General features: G+C 41.2%; 1 protein-coding gene across 8 annotated transcripts in view; it reads left to right on the top strand.

Moving 5' to 3' along the window:
- The window catches only part of ARHGAP18 (Rho GTPase activating protein 18), a 201,694-nt gene that overhangs the window by 103,133 nt on the left and 82,820 nt on the right, over positions 1-15,741 (top strand). The window contains exon 1 of one of the 8 annotated variants that reach the window (XM_042253452.2): positions 12,857-12,954. The exons of the other annotated variants lie outside the window; for them this stretch is intronic. The gene's annotated coding sequence lies outside the window, so the exon portion shown is untranslated. Of the gene's footprint in view, positions 1-12,856; positions 12,955-15,741 lie in introns of those variants that run through there. 8 annotated transcript variants of the gene reach the window in all.

Raw genomic sequence — 15,741 nt, 5'->3', positions numbered from 1 at the left:
GCTCGTAGTGAAGTCGCTCAGTCTTGTCTGACTCTTTGCGACTCCATGGACTGTAGCCTATCAGGTTCCTCCGTCCATGGGATTTTCCAGGCAAGAATACTGGAGTGGGTTGCCATTGGCTCTTAGGCAATATATATATTGTTGTTGTTGTTCAGTCACTAAGTCGTGTCCGACTCTTTGCAACCCCACTGACTGCAGCACACCAGGCTCCTGTGTCCTTCATTATCTCCCAGAGTTTGCTCAAATTCTTGTCTATGGTGTTGATGATGCCATCCAACCATCTCATCCTCTGCTGCCCTCTTTCTTCTCTTTTTTCCTTCAATCTTTCCTAGCATCAGGGTCTTTTCCAATGAGTCAGCTATTTGCATTAAGTGGTCAAGTATTGGAGCTTCAGCATCAGTTCTCTCAGTGAATATTTGGGGTTGATTTCTCTTAGGATTTACTGGTTTGATCTCCTTGCTATCCAAGGGACTCTCAAGAGCCTTTTCCAGCACCACAGTTCAAAAGCATCGATTCTTTGGCATTAAGCCTTCTTTATGGTCCAACTCTCACATCCATACATGACCACTGAAAAACCATGGCTTTAGCTATACAGACCTTTGTTGGCAAAGTGGTGTCTTTGCTTTTTAATACTCCGTCTAGGTTTATCATAGCCTTCCCTCCAAGGAGCAGGTGTCTTTTAATTTCATGGCTGAGTCACTGCCTGCAGTGATTTTGGAGCCCAAGAAAATAAAATCTGTCACTGCTTCCACTTTTTCCCCTCCACTTGCCATGATGTGTTGGGACTGGATGCCATGATCTTTGTTTTTGAATGTTGAGTTTTAAGCCAACTTTTTCACTCTCCTCTTTCACCCTCATCAAGAGGCTCTTTAGTTCCTCTTCACTTTCTGCCTTTAGGGTGGTATCATCTGCATATCTGAGGTTGTTGCTGTTTCTCTGGACTATCTTGATTCCAGCTTGTGCTTCATCCAGCCTGGCATTTCACATGACATATTCTGCTTCTAAATTAAATAAACAGGATAAATACATATGTTTAAGGAAGCATATTTTCTTCATTTAGTCATGTTATAGAAAGATGTCAATATATTTTTTGTAATTTCCTAGGATCATAAATAGTAAAAACTTTAACAGATACTGTGTTTGCATTCTTTACTCCCAGATTCACGCAGAAGAAAGTAGGCCAGAGATAGAAAAGTGCCATCTTCAAGATTAGATAGTTAATTATGCAGGCAGGCAGGCAGTCTCTGCCGTCTCTCTTTTAAGTTATAGACATGTGTTACAGATCTTCTTGTGTGTCAGCTACCTAGCTAACATCTTACATTTGTTTCCTTCAGTATTGAATGGTTGTATTAATGAGAACTTTACTGAACAATTTTCATGGAGATAAAAATAGCTAATTGAAATTTTTAGATAGTTTATAAAATACTTAAGGTATATCTCCTTAATGATGAAGGCCAGATTAAAAGCTTGAGGCAGAGTTGGGAACTAGCTAAAACAGATTGATGACTAACAGCTTTCTCAAAGAGGAAGTGGGGGTGGAGAGAGAGAGAGAGAGAGAGAGAGAGAGAGAGAGAGAGAGAGAGAGTGAGTGAGTGTGTGTGTGGGTGTGTGTGTGTATAGTTACTCTATGGGTCTAGAGAGTAAGAAAATGAAATATGAGCCAGTATTTTTGAGTGGCTTTGGGAGAACATCCACTTTTCTTTCCCACATTTTGATTGTGTTTAAAATAGAGCATAAAATAACTTCAAAGGAGAGAGTTTCTTCAAAGGATAGAAACATCAGATTTTCAAGGCTGGTGAAGTGCATTCGGTACAGTAACGTGTACCTGCGGGTGTGAAAGGAGGTGGTTTTTTGGATATTGACTTTGGTCTCTTCAGATACCATTAAAAAGAGTCAACTGATGGTATATTAATGTAAAAGAAGCCGGTGGTGAAAATAAGCTTATGAAAAGAATAGAAATAGTCTAATCTGGTGATTTAACACATTAGTCACCTCACAGTGGATTCACCACCTAAATGATTGAGGACTGAGAAATTGCAAGAAGACAGCATGAGCTTAAAGAGTGTGTGAATCATTGCTGACTAATTAACAATAGTTGAGGCATGCAAGGCACTCTTTAGAAGTTTAGGAAATGATTTCAGACTGAATATTGTAATTTTACTTTGTCCTTTTATATAGTCATAAAATAAAAATGAAAACCACTTGTGAAGTAAACCTGGTTTGAAACGGAAATAGGCTATAAAAGTTAAAAAGCTTCATTTGAGATGATTTTTTTGTGGCCCCATTTAGGAATTTTTGGCAAGATTGTGTTGCCTAGAAAGCAAACTGGAGATGGTTATTAACTGAAATAAACCTGAAATGAACAAGCAAAATAGGAACTGAATATTTGCATTAAATTTCCATTTAGTGTGAAAATACATTGCAATTAAAACATTTCCGTTTTTACGTACTGAATGAATGACAATACAAAGGATAGTAGAATTATCCTAACAAATATACAAAAGTGTGTTTTTTAAGAGGAGGTTTTTTCATTTTTTCTTTTCTTTCTTTCTGTTTTTTTTTTTTTTTAATAGATTTTTTTGAAACATTTGTAAATATTAGCAAATTAACTCACAGGGCAGGAAGGGGGAGACCTGAGTTGTAGCCTTGTTTGTAACCAGTTATATGCCCAGAGACTATTTCTTTGCTTCTCTGAATCTCAGTTCCTTCATGTGTAAAGTCAAATGATTTGGCTAGGTCATCTAAAAATTGCTTTCATTTCTGTTTAATCATTTGAGAATTCAGAGATCAATATGGGCCAGGAGCTTGAAAGCTTTATTGAGGATTTTAACAGGGGCCAGATTTTGGAGGAAGGATAAAAATTACTTTTTCAAAAGGAGGACAGTCTGCTTGGACCTATAACGTAAACAGAGATGTCATTGGAAGGGGGCATCCTCATAATTTATTGCCCAATCATTATAAAAGCAGAATATGTGGATTGAATCAGGGATTGACTCAGCAGATTTGGAACAGTCATTGAAAGAACTTCTTAAGTAGCTGGAAGAAACTACGTTGAATAGAATTATATTGTAGGTGATGAATATGAAATAACACAGGGTCTGCTTAGATACGAAACTTAACACACCTACACTTCTGTGCAGCAAGGATTAAGGAAAAAGCTGACAGTGGGGCAGTAAACCAAGATTTAGCAGACGTATGATGGGCAGTGCCAAGGGAGCAGTGTGGGAAGCATTCTGGATGCTGAGAGAATGAGGTGTAGGGAGGGAGGGACTGATGTAATGGGCTGGTTGGGAACTGGAAGGTCCCAAAAACAGTCAGGATGTTGGTGACACAAAGCGTGTTTCTTGTGATGTGAGTTAATAAGGCTCGGACTGTGACCACGCTAATGGGGCTTGATGTGCGATGGGAACAAGTCAGCATACAGGATTAGGGAAGAATACAGGAGGTGTGGGGTCAGCGTGACACAGGTGTTTCGATTTTAAGGGGGATGATGATTGCAGAGGGCGGGAGTGAAAATCTGATTTAGGAGTAGGGATGGGGGTGTGTGTGTGTGGATTATCAGTCTCATTCTGAAACCGGCTGTGTCATTGTCAGTAACCTGCTGGGAGTGTAATCAGTTGCCCTCGCAGGGCCTCTGTGTTCTCAAAGCCCGAATGAGGGGAACAGTGGAACTGTGTCAGTACTTCTCAGCAGGGGCAGTATTGCTCTCCAGAGGGCGTTTTGGAAACTCGTGGGAGTGTTTTATGTTATTTCATTGTTTGCCAGGTAGGTTCCAGTTGTGCCAGACATCCTGCAGTTTTAGGACAGTCCTGCCAAACAAAGAATTACCTGGTGTCCTTCATGTCTTTAGAATGACCCAGTGGGCATTCCTGAAGGATGTCATATAAACGTCTCATCTCTGCTTATCTTAACTCAAGCTTTTAATTCCAGGTACCACCTGTCCCCTTTGTTCTCTTGTTTTCTGTTTTTCTTATGGGGCATGTTTTCTGATCTTGTTTTTCTCCAAATCTAAAGTCACTCATTAGAAGTAATAAGTAGAAGTAAGCAGTTGACCACTTCCTTGTGTCTTACAGTGCCTGAGCATTAATCCGCTCATTGAAATGCATAATTTTGAAAATTATTTTCCTTAGTTCCTCAATATTATGATAAAGGTCATAGGCAGATGCACGTATCTTAAAATGGTGTAGAGATAAATGATCAAAATTTCACTTCAGGATAATTAACGGTGGAGATGATAAAATATTATGTTAAGGGCAAGTCTGTTAAGGTCAAGAACCGCTTCCCTAAATGATTCCCCAGGTTTTTCACTCCTAACATCTCTAAAATACTACAGCTCCACTTGAAGAGGTAGGTTTTCTGTAGTGGGAAGTGTTAAAAACTGACAGCATCAGGCTGGAAATCGTGGAAATCAGCCACTTCTTGTGAATTGCATGGAAGCCTGAGAAGCTGAAATCTCCCTGAGGGAAAGGCCCATGATGGGTCCTTGCCAGGGAGTATGGATGCAGGCAGATGGGAGGGTGTGCTGTCCCTGCAGTCCGCAGAGGAGGCAGCTGTGAAGAGGGCAGGGGCAATTACCACTGTTTTTTTTGCAGCTGCATCTGGATGATCCTCTTTTTGATGGAAAGTAGGTGGTAGCAGAGGCTTTTCAAACGATTTAGCTACCCACCAGTGTGTCCCTCTCTTCTGGAAGCTCATTTTGTTTTTAAATTATGACACAGTGCCATCACCCATCATTTGTGTGAAAGTCCTCTCTCAGAGTACAAGAAAAAAGTGGCCCATGATATGTGACCTTTCTTTTTATTTCAATAGGCACACTGTTGCCCCTTCAGTTTCCAATTGGAGAGTAGTTCTATCTTCTACTTGTTAGCTTATCTAATATATTAAAGCATATGGAAAATATGAAAACTGAAGTGATTACAGCCACCTGCCGTATGAAAAAGTGTGAATGTCAAATAATACGACATCCTTTTAAAATAGAATATGAGATTTGTTAGATGTGGTGGTGGTGGTAGTTTAGTTGCTAAGTATGTCTGACTCTTTGAGACCCGATGGAATGTAACCTGCCAGGTTCCTCTGTCCATGGAATTTCCCAGACAAGAATACTGGAGTGGGTTGCCATTTCCTTCTCCATTTTTAGGCTTACTTCCTGTTTTGTTGTTGTTAAGTTGGTTTTTAGACCAGAAAAAGTTTGAACTTGACCTCCAATATTAATGCTTACTGTAATCATAAGTGAAATTCTGAGAGCGTATTTTGGACCGAAACTTTGTTTCGGTCTAGAATATAGTGCTTTATTGGAGGCATTATTGCTTGAGCTTCCCTGGTGGCTCAGATGGTAAAGAATCTGCCTGCCAATGCAGGAGAACCAGGTTCTATCCCTGGGTCGGGAAGATCCCTTGGAGAAGGAAATGGAAACCCATTCCAGTATTCTTGCCTAGAAAATTCCGCTGGCAGAGGAGCCTGGCAGGCTGCAGTCCACGGGGTCACAAAGAGTCAGACATGACTGAGTGACTTCCACACTTGATTATTGCTTCAGGAGAAAAATTAGACAGGTTTGAAAGATAGAGGTTAAACCAAGTGAAAATCAAGTTGTTAATGTAACATCTATTTGGAGTTCATAATGAGACTTGAGACCCTAAAATTTTGATGAGATGTTGAATACATTTGGCAAGACTTTTATAATATCTGTTGCCTCTAGAAAAGATAGTTAATATCAAAAGGCACACATTAAAAAGCCTCATAAATCTCCTATAAAACCAGTGCCTGAAGATAGTTACGTTAACATTGGGTACATATTATTTTAGTTGTTTTCCCCCTGTTGCTGTTTGTAAAATGCCCGTTAAACATAAAGATGAGTGGATGGAGCACTGAATATCTGGAGAGGGAAGGACTGGGCCCTGCTCTCCGGGAGCCAACAGCTGATACTACAGCCCTGTGTGTGAGTGCTTTATTTCTCTGGACTTGAGACATTCACAGTGTTGTTCTTGTTGTTCTTGATGGACTCATAATCCTCCTTTCTTGAATATCTACTATGGATTAATAGTATTTGGCCCTTTCTGTAAATTGTTTCCAGTCCTCATAATAGCCCTGCAAGGTAGGTGTTGTTATTTCATTTTACAGATATGGAAAGGGATGTTCAAAGAGGTTAGGTGGTTTGGCTAAGGCTCCATGTACAATGAGTGGCAGGGTTTAGACTCCAAAGCCTTCCTTTGTCCCTGAAGCTCTGGACTCTCAGGACAGGGATCCCATCGGAAGCAAGGATTGCATCATTTGCTGGTGGGCACTGGGGAGGGTTGGGAGGGCGTAAAGTTGGGGAGGACTATGCAGAAGAGGTTCTTGGGGCAGGAAAGGGACCTGGGTAGAGCTGGGCTTGGCAAGTCAGTACTGTTTGCATAGGTTGGGTCCTTGATGACAGAAGTGGGCCTGAAGGAAATGGACTTGATGCCTGATGGGGAAAGTAGCTGGGGCCAAGCTCCAAGTGTCTTGAATGGCAAACTGAAGGTCTAGGGGACCTAATGAACCAGGCCACTCTGGTACTGACTGACTTTATGGTTTACAAAGAGATGTACCAGAGAATTTGGAGATGCTGAAACTGGCTGGATTCACACAGCATTTTGCATATTTATTGGGGAGTATTTGGATAAACTGATGGTTGGGAACTAGCATTTAAAGATGATGCTACATTTACACTGCACACATGATCTGCATTGCAGTGATAACCTTCTTCAACAGAAAAGGTGATTCTGAAATAAATGAGCACTGAAAACAGTGGGCTTGACATCATGTCCTGGCTTGGGAAGCATGATTCTCTCTGTTTCTAGGAAAAGACTCTGAATGTGGGAAAATGAATAGAAGCAAGACCAAATAAGCTTGTCACATGATGACGATTCCATAAGGAAGGAAGGTAGTGAGGAGGGAACTTTAAATATCTGTGGCATCTGCAAGTTGCGGACTTGCTTGAATACCCAGGGTGTGTTTGAAGCACATTGGAGAAGCGAGATGGGCACTATTTTGAGCCTCTTTTCTCATATTCTGTTTTTCACTTCTTTCTGATACATGTACATGCCCTTCCTTTTTCTTGATGAAAAAGATACCTCCAATGTTTCCTCCTCTGACTTTTCCATTGTTCCATTGTTGACCACGCTCCTCTCCCTTCTTGTTTCCAACTCTTCCACACATGCACTTTTCTGACTGCCTGTCAACCTTCCTCCTCTTGGCCTAGAGCCCAGGTAGCATTATCAGCTGCCCCGCTTCGCCAGGAGCCTGCTGGGAAGCACTGAGGTTCTTGTCAGTTTCTCTTTGCCCTTCACATATGTATTGCCTTCTGGCTTGGCAGTTTCTGACTAGGGGATAATAGCCTGTAGCATAGACACTTTGGATCTCAGTAAATGTTTCCTGAAGGAGTTCATTACTCATTGGGAGAAGAGAACTCTTCATGGGAGAACTTCCTCTTTAGATATCTAATATATGTATTATATGCCTGATATATATATATATATATATATGTCTTTCAGTCATGTCTGACTCTTTGTGACCCCATGGACTGTAGCCCACGAGGCTTACCTGTCCATGGGATTCTTTGGGCAAGAATACTAGAGTGGGTTGCCATTTCCTTCTCCAGATTATATATATATATATATTTATTTATTTCTTTTTCTGTAGATTTGGTAGATTCCTGACTCAATATTGTAGGTTTATAATTAGTTTAAATTTACAAATACTCTGTATAGAAAGCATTTATTAAAGACATATTAAGACTTTTGGCTAATGGGCTGTATAGGAGTTGTAGTTCAAGTCTGTCTACCCAGAGAAGTATTAAGAGATATCACAGTTCTAAAAATGTCACCATGGTTTTTGACAACATTGAACAATTGTGCCTTTAAGATGGGGATGTTATTCAAAGGTGGGGGGTGGGAACCTACTTTTTTTTTTGGTAAAATTGGGGCAGTGTGGGATTCCCCAATTTTTGAAGTAGGAGGATAGTGTTTCTTTTTTAATCTGAAAATGAGTAAAAATGATTTTATAAAATAATTTGTATGTGTGTCAATATTTTGTGAAATTTGTTGACACTGGTAACTGTCCCCGTTTTATATGAGAGTCTGTATTTGTTTTTCGTAAGAAAGGCATATTTGTAGATGAATTAGATATTTGACCCCCAATATAAAAACTATGCATCATCCCAGCTTTAAAGGAAGAGGTATTAAGCATTGGCATAGAACAGGAAACAGGCTTCTAACAGGAGAGAAAAGGATGGTGCTCCCTGTCAAGAAGGAATTATAACCTCATTTGTGGATTGAGATATATACACATAAAATGATTAGTGAAGCAAGCAGGGTTATTTATAACCATATATGCATTTGTTTTTTAATCTCTAGCATGTGTATGCTCCAAAGGATTTGTGTCTGTTTGCATATGAGTATGTATAGTTAGGGTGTGTAAATCAACTTGTAATGAGGTGCCTTGTAAGAGAATTAGCGGGAGAAGGGAGGAAGCAGGCTTTGGAGTTGGGGAGAAGGTTTCCCAGGGCAGGAGCCTCCAGGAGGGAAGAAGCAAGAGCAAATGGGTAGATGCTCCAAAGGATATTTGTACAGGCAACCCTCGAACAACATGGGTTTGAATTGGGTCCCCTTATACGTTTAATTCAATGGTAAATACTGCCCGGTCTGCAGCTGGTTGAATCTGAAGAAACAGAACCATGGATACAGAGGAACCATAGATGTGGAGGGCTGGCTGTAAGTTAGATGCAGACCTCTTGTTGCACAGGGTCGGAGGCTCGGCGCCCCTAACCCCTGCTGTAGTGATAGTGGGGCTGTAGTGAAACACGTGTCACTCTTTCAGCTGCTGGCATCTGAGCGCCTGTCTGAGCTTTGCTGGGGGCACAGTCCTCCTCTCACTGAACAGTAGGGCAGTGCCTAGAGCTGCAGGGCTCGGTGCTGTGAGCTGTCTGGTCCATTCTTGCGCAGTGTCCCTGGGCCACTCCGCAGCACGACTTGGGGCATTACACTTGGCTGTCAGACACTTCGGGAGCCACCCACTGGGTGACGTTTAATAACATTCTCTTCTGTGTAGTCAGAGCTGATGTATAATTTGCTATTGGAAGCCCTGATAGAAATACACACATATCATCAGGCACCTTTCTTTGTGCCAAGAGAATTTGAGGTGTTTTATGGACATTTGGGTCTCACACAACTCAGGATGGAGATAATGTTGGTCCACAATTACAGCTGAAAAACTTGAGATTCAGAGAGGCTAAGTAACTTGACGAAAATCACAGGGGCAATAAGCAGAGAGCTGGAGTGTGATCCAGGCTTTCCTACACAGAGACTGTGGTCTTAACTTCTGTGCTCTGGCTCCCACCCTCTGAGGAATGTAGATTACCATTAACTTCCTGTACAGATGGTTGGATGGCATCACCGACTCTATGGACATGAGTTGAAGCAAACTTCGGGAGTTAGTGAAGGACAGAGAGGCCTGGTGTGCTGCAGTCCATGGGGTCACAGTGAGTCGGACACGACTTAGCGACTGAACAAAAACAACAATATATTTTGGAGTACTTTGTTAAGAAAAGATTTTCCTCAAAGCACAGTTGAGGAAGGGTTTGCCTGTCTTACCTGAGTATCAAAAATAGGATTTGACAGATACGGGTTGTCATTGGTTAGAATGCTGGTTAGAGGTAAGGTTTTTCTTACCCCTGGTCTGCTTTGCTTTGAGATATTTGGGACTGATATCCAGGCAGACAGGAGATCCTGAAGACTATGCACAAGTTTTTTTTAGGAGGGACATGGTGAGGGAGACGGCAGGGAGGAAAGCAGCTTATCACAACGATTCTGTCAGGAGCTCTGCTTGTCACATCATTTAAATTTTATGACTCCTGGGTATCCTGCCTGGAGCAACCTATATATACCCAGGGGTCTACATGGCTAAACCATCCCTATTCCCCGCTTCTTTCAGGTCACTGTTCAAGTGTCTTGTCAGATCTTCTCCTCCCATATCTAATCATTTGACCTCTCCTCCCTCATCCTCCTAACCCGCTTAATTTATTTCCATAGCCCTTCTTATCACCTGACAGATTACACAAATTTTTATTTTCTCTCTCTTCACCATTAGAATGTCGGCTTCATAAGAACAAGGTCTTTGTTTTGGTAACTCGTGGATCTTCAGAATTTAGAAGGTACCTGAGAGTGTAAGTACATAGAAAGTACTCACACTGAGGCTCTCAGAGTTTTATATAACTGGCCTAAAATTTCACAGAAATTGATGGAACCACATATAAATTCTAGTCTATGTGACTCCTAAAATCCCTCCTTTGCTAAAGACTTTTACCAATCTGGGAAGATTCCTGTATTTGTATGTGATTGAGGAAAGAGACAGTGCACAGGTTTTTTTAGTTAGCAAAAAATCTTAAGTAGCCAGCCAACTTCCCTGTTTCACAAATGAGGAAATGACTGTGATCCATTGAGAATAGGTGACACGATCAAAGTAATTCCACTATTTACTGATGGAGAAAGGACCGGAATCAGGATACCCAATCTCCTAGTTCCATCCTCTGTACCCTTCTGCATTCCCTTTTTCTTTATAAAGTGAGCCTAATTTTGATGCAGCATTCAGGTATCGGTCATAGGTGATGGGTGTGAAATAGTGGGTCTTACTATTTTAATACCATAATATTAATGCAGTAAAGCAGAGACTGCAAACCAGATGCCCACAGGGACCAGCAGATAGCGTAACAGTCAAGCTGCCAGGGACTCTGGCAAACTGCCTGCCCAGAGAAACATGTTAGGAGAGAAAAAGGTGGTAAACCAATCAAACAGTTTGAAATACCCTGCTGGCCAAAGGAAACATTTCTGTCAGCCAGATCTTGCCTGCAGGCTTCCAGTTTGTGACTGCTAAAGTTTTAGTGTTAATAGCTCTTTTCTTTCCAAAGGAGTAAGTTTCAGTAAGTGGGGCTGTGTAGGAGAATATGCAAAGTGGTGTCACTGTGGTTAATTGTTATTTAGACTAGCCCAAGGATCAGTGGGTTGGGCTGTCAAAGTTCACAGAGGGAAAATAATGATCAATAAAAGGAGTATTTATTGCCCATCTTTATTACCCTGCTGATAAAGTTGAAGAGTAATGTGTTTTCTCTGTCATAATACCATCTGTCCTCATGCAAAGTACTTGGTTATGCTGTTTACTGACTGAGAATCAGGAAATCTTGGCGATTTGGCAGGACTGTGTACCGGTAGTTACTGTATCTCTGTGTCACTGGGCAGATCACCTGGTTTTCTACTCTGCTGTATTCATGTTTGAATAAACAAGGGCCGGATTTATAAAGCCTAGGGAAACAAAGAATTCTAAGGATTTCATGCAGGACTTAAACCCAGCTCTTCATCTTTGGCTCTAAAACAAACCAACAGTGACGACAAAAAACCAGTGTTGTCAGAGAGAAGAGAGGCAGAGAAGACTTGGATGGTTTGTGTTTATCACTTACATCTTTAAGCATGTTGATAATAGCTGGGGATTTGCTGCGGTCCCTCTCACGTGACAGCTGGGAAGCTGAGGCAGGTTGAGAATGATTTGCTTAATGATCTGTAGGGTCATTTCTTCTCCAGCCTCCATCGTGACTTGAATGACTATTTCTGAGGACAGGTTTCAAAGGCTTCTGCCATGTAGAGTATGGATTCTGGAGCCACATGGCATAGATTGCATGCTGGCTTTCCTTCTCATTTTGATTTATTTCTTCAATCCTCAGTTTCCTCATCCTTAAAATGGGGATAATAATGGCGACTATCTCATAGTCTTGCTGTTGGGATCATTGTTCTGGCAAATTATTAAATACTTCTATTCTTCTTTTTTTTCCCTTTTATTCTTGTTGTGTAGCAACCATGTGGCATAGATAATGAAAATCAAATTTTATTAACATTTACATTTGAAACACAGCATGTGAATTTCCCCCCTTTCCCAGCAGATTTAGGACTTTTAAATTTCTTGGTAGGAACTGAGATCTGTTGGAATTAAAAACTGGCAAGGTTATTTGAACCTTGATGTGAGGGACAGTGTGGGTGTGAATTCTCAGTGTTTGATTCATACCAGCTGATTACAGCACAGAGGTAAAGACAGATGAATCTTGTGAGATGGGTATGAACTGTAGGACCCGATGTTAACAGAACAGCTAACTTTTGGACATGTGGCTGGGTAGACATGCCTGGAACCCCTTACACAGTGAAACGGAAAGACCACTTGCACATGTGGATTTGGTATCCATCTCAAAGATCATCTGATGCCACTTTGCAGTGAAGGGAAGAGTTTATTACAGAAGATGATGTTTCAGTAGCTTTCATGGGCTACTGTGAAGGGCCTCTGCACTGGGAGAACAGAGATGTCTCTCCAGATCCATACTGGAGTCTAATTAAGGCAGGAGGATACAATAGACAAATTACCTCCACTTTAAAAGGAGAGTGCGGGTTCACACTGAGTATTTGTTCAAGGAGCCAAGAAGCAGGCATCATGCCCTGATGGCCCTTCATACTGGGCTGCACTGGCTACTGAAAGAGCATCCAGCCCTTATCTTCTGCACTTTCATCTTCTGCCATATTTGTATTCAGATGCACAGTCCCCCACATAAAAGCCCAGCTTGTATTCTCAGCTTTGCTTCTATGACCTGCAGTAAAACCCAATTTAAAAAGTATATATGGTAAGGCTTTTACACGGAATGGTCATTATGCACACTGATTTTCAGTGGCTTGGCATCTAGCAAGATGCCTTCAGAGGGTCTTCTGCCTCCGGGAGCAGCAGTCTGCACGGGGCTCTGTCCTGGTTGCAGGCCTGGGTGTGCTGATCCTGTCTGTGGCAACAGCGGGCAGCGACGTCAGCGTTGCCTGGGAAACAGAGTACACAGAAGATTCGCTTGGTGGACTTGAAACCAGCTCTAAACAGCTGTTTGATTCTGAACGAAACTTCAGCAAAGTTGTTTGCTGGGTGAGCTGATGGGATGAGGTGGCGGGGATGGGCCGAGGGTGGGAAACAGAACATTCTTCATACTGTTGTCAGGGAGTCTTTGGAGGCAACAGATGAACCTCACCTCCCCACATAGCCAGTTGCAGCTGGAAATCTTGGAAGAGCGTATCTTCTTCTCAAGCCCCCGCATTACATAGCCGAGTGGTGTGTAGAGGGCAGATGCCAGCCTGAGGTGAAGCCAACCTAGCATCCAGGCCTTCTGATTCTGCCCCAGGCTCTCGGTCCTTCTTCAGCAAGAAGTGGCCCCAAAGGTTTCAGTGAATTGCTCAACAAATATCCCTGAATATTAAGGAACATTAACGTGTGTGTATCTTAATCATAAATACAAGTTCTTTAAAGCTTTAATGCAGATTCACCTTTGTGGTTCTTTCACTGTTTTAAAGGTTTTGTTTCCATTTTCTCTTCTTCCTCTTTCTCCTTGTTCAGTTTTTATTTAATGTACTTAGCAAGAGAGAACCACTGTGTACCTTCATGCTGATTCTTTAGTTAGAAACATACAGCACCCTCCTCACCACATGGACTTGTCTATCCTGTTTAAAGTTCTTTGTTTTCAGGGAATAAGCACTCTTGCACTTCTGTAGTTTTAACTCTCATCTATATGCTGATGACTTCTAAAATTATCCTGCCTTCAGTCAGTACCTCTTTTAGGAGCTCCTAATCTAGATTTTCAAACCCTTGCAGCAATTCTTTTCTAATTTGAATGTCTGTAAAAGGCACCTGGGAATCTTGGTAAAATGCACATTGGGGTTCACACTGGGGTATGGTTTGAGATTGTGCTTTTCCGACAAACTTGTTGCTGGTGCTGCTAGTCGTGGAAACACACTTCATACCCAAAGGGTCATTAATTAAGGCTCAGAGGTAAAGACAAATGGATCTTGGATAAGATGGGTATGAGCTGTAGGTATATGATGTCACCCAAGGGTCTCTAACTCAAACTTAGCAGGTCCAACATGAACCCATCCCATTCTCTGTCTGACCTGTTCTGTGTTCTACATTCTCGCTCCCAGTTAATGATGTTATCTGCTTGCCTGGCCAGGAACACTGGAATCATTTTGCTTTCTTCTGTGTCCTCCATCCTGTTCATCTAACTGGTTTCCAAGGTCATTTGAGTCTACCTGAAAGAAGCTTCCTGAATTTGTCCTTTCACTTTTGTTTCTAGCAGTGCCCTCTAGGTTCAGATCCTTATCTCTCAGAAATCCCCTTATTCCAGAGCATCACAGCTCCAGGCTGCCTCACTATTTATTTTTCTTAAAAGTATGTTTCTTAAACATTAATTTGGACTGACATTTGCTTGTTTAAAGACCTTCCCCTGTCACATTCCAAGTGTCTCAGTATGACAGTCAAGGTTCAGTACAGTTTGGCTGTGGCCCTTTCTTCCCCGCAATGCTTAACACCATCCCCTCACCTCCCAACTGGTTTCACTTCCCTGGATGCCAGTGTAGTCTGTCCATGTCAATCCAGTCACAGTTCCCCAAGCTCACAGTGTGTTCTTGCTTCCATGGTGGCCACTGCCTTGAATGCCTTTCTCATCACGTTCTACCTAGCAGAATATTGCTCAGGCTGCACACTCCAGCTCATATCGCTCTTCTCTGAACTCCTTGACCAAGTCTCTTCCTTAAAGCTTGTGACTTCTGATCTTTGCGCCCATGGCAGTCACCACTTGCACTATTGTTTTGGAGTTCATTGCATGGGTCTTTGTTGCCTACCAAATTCTAGGCTTGCCTTGTCTGAAATACACCTACATCCCATCATTTAGCATAGTGTGGAATACAGCAGGTTTTCCCTAAGTGTTTGCTGAGTCACTGAAAAAGCAAATATCCTGTAGTCAGACAGACATGAAATTTTGCGTGTTAGGAGTAGGAGAGAATTATTTCACTTGTATATATTCGGGTGCATGAGGAAAACCTGCCCACCGCCTCATCCTTTCTGCAGCTGCGCTGTCCATACAGTAGCCACCAGCTATCTGTGGTGACTGAGCACTTGATATGTGGTTGGTCCAAACTGTGCTGGGATACAGGCATAAGTTACAGGATTTTGAAGATTCAAAATGGGAAAAAAAGCAAAAGATTTCATTAACAATGTTTATGTTAATTACACATTGCAATAATACTTTGGGTATATTGGGCTAAAGTACACCATCAAAATTAATTTTATCTATTTGTTTTTTGTTTTTTAATGTGACCGCCAAAAAATTTTAAATTACTACTGTGGCTTGCCTTTTATTTCAATTAGACAGTGCTACTATAAAATAACAATTTATTTTCACATTCAGAACAACTCAGAATGGTTTCCTGCCACTCCCTCCCTCTAATTATGCTTTTTAATATTCCGTAAAGTATTTAATGTTTACGGTTACGTTTTCAATTATGAGTTGTTGATTAAAAAAAATAAAATCATTTATATGAAAATACTACCACTGAATTCAGTTCTCCAATTTGTAGTGTCTTTTGAGATGATTCTTTCAATTCTTAATGAACTACCAAACTAAATCTCAGTAACTTTATGTCAGCTATCAATAAAAACTCAGAATGTTTATTTCTTTATTTACCATGATATATGGAGTAGTAAGAAATAGAAAATTCGAAAGTTTACTATAAAATTTGTGCTGTAAAATCCACATCTTTAACCTATTTTGCTGGTTTAAAATCACATACTTTTCTTACCATCATAAAAATCTGCTTCGCTATTCAGTGTTTAAAGTTTAAGGATTCTATAAAAGATTTTTTTCTTTTTACCTTGAGATGTCTA

The sequence above is a fragment of the Ovis aries genome, chromosome 8 (genome assembly GCF_016772045.2).
Source record: "Ovis aries strain OAR_USU_Benz2616 breed Rambouillet chromosome 8, ARS-UI_Ramb_v3.0, whole genome shotgun sequence".
NCBI classification, from domain to species: Eukaryota; Metazoa; Chordata; class Mammalia; order Artiodactyla; family Bovidae; genus Ovis; species Ovis aries.
The sequence above is the reverse complement of the archived record's forward strand: the minus strand, read 5'-3'. Positions and strand labels throughout refer to the sequence as shown.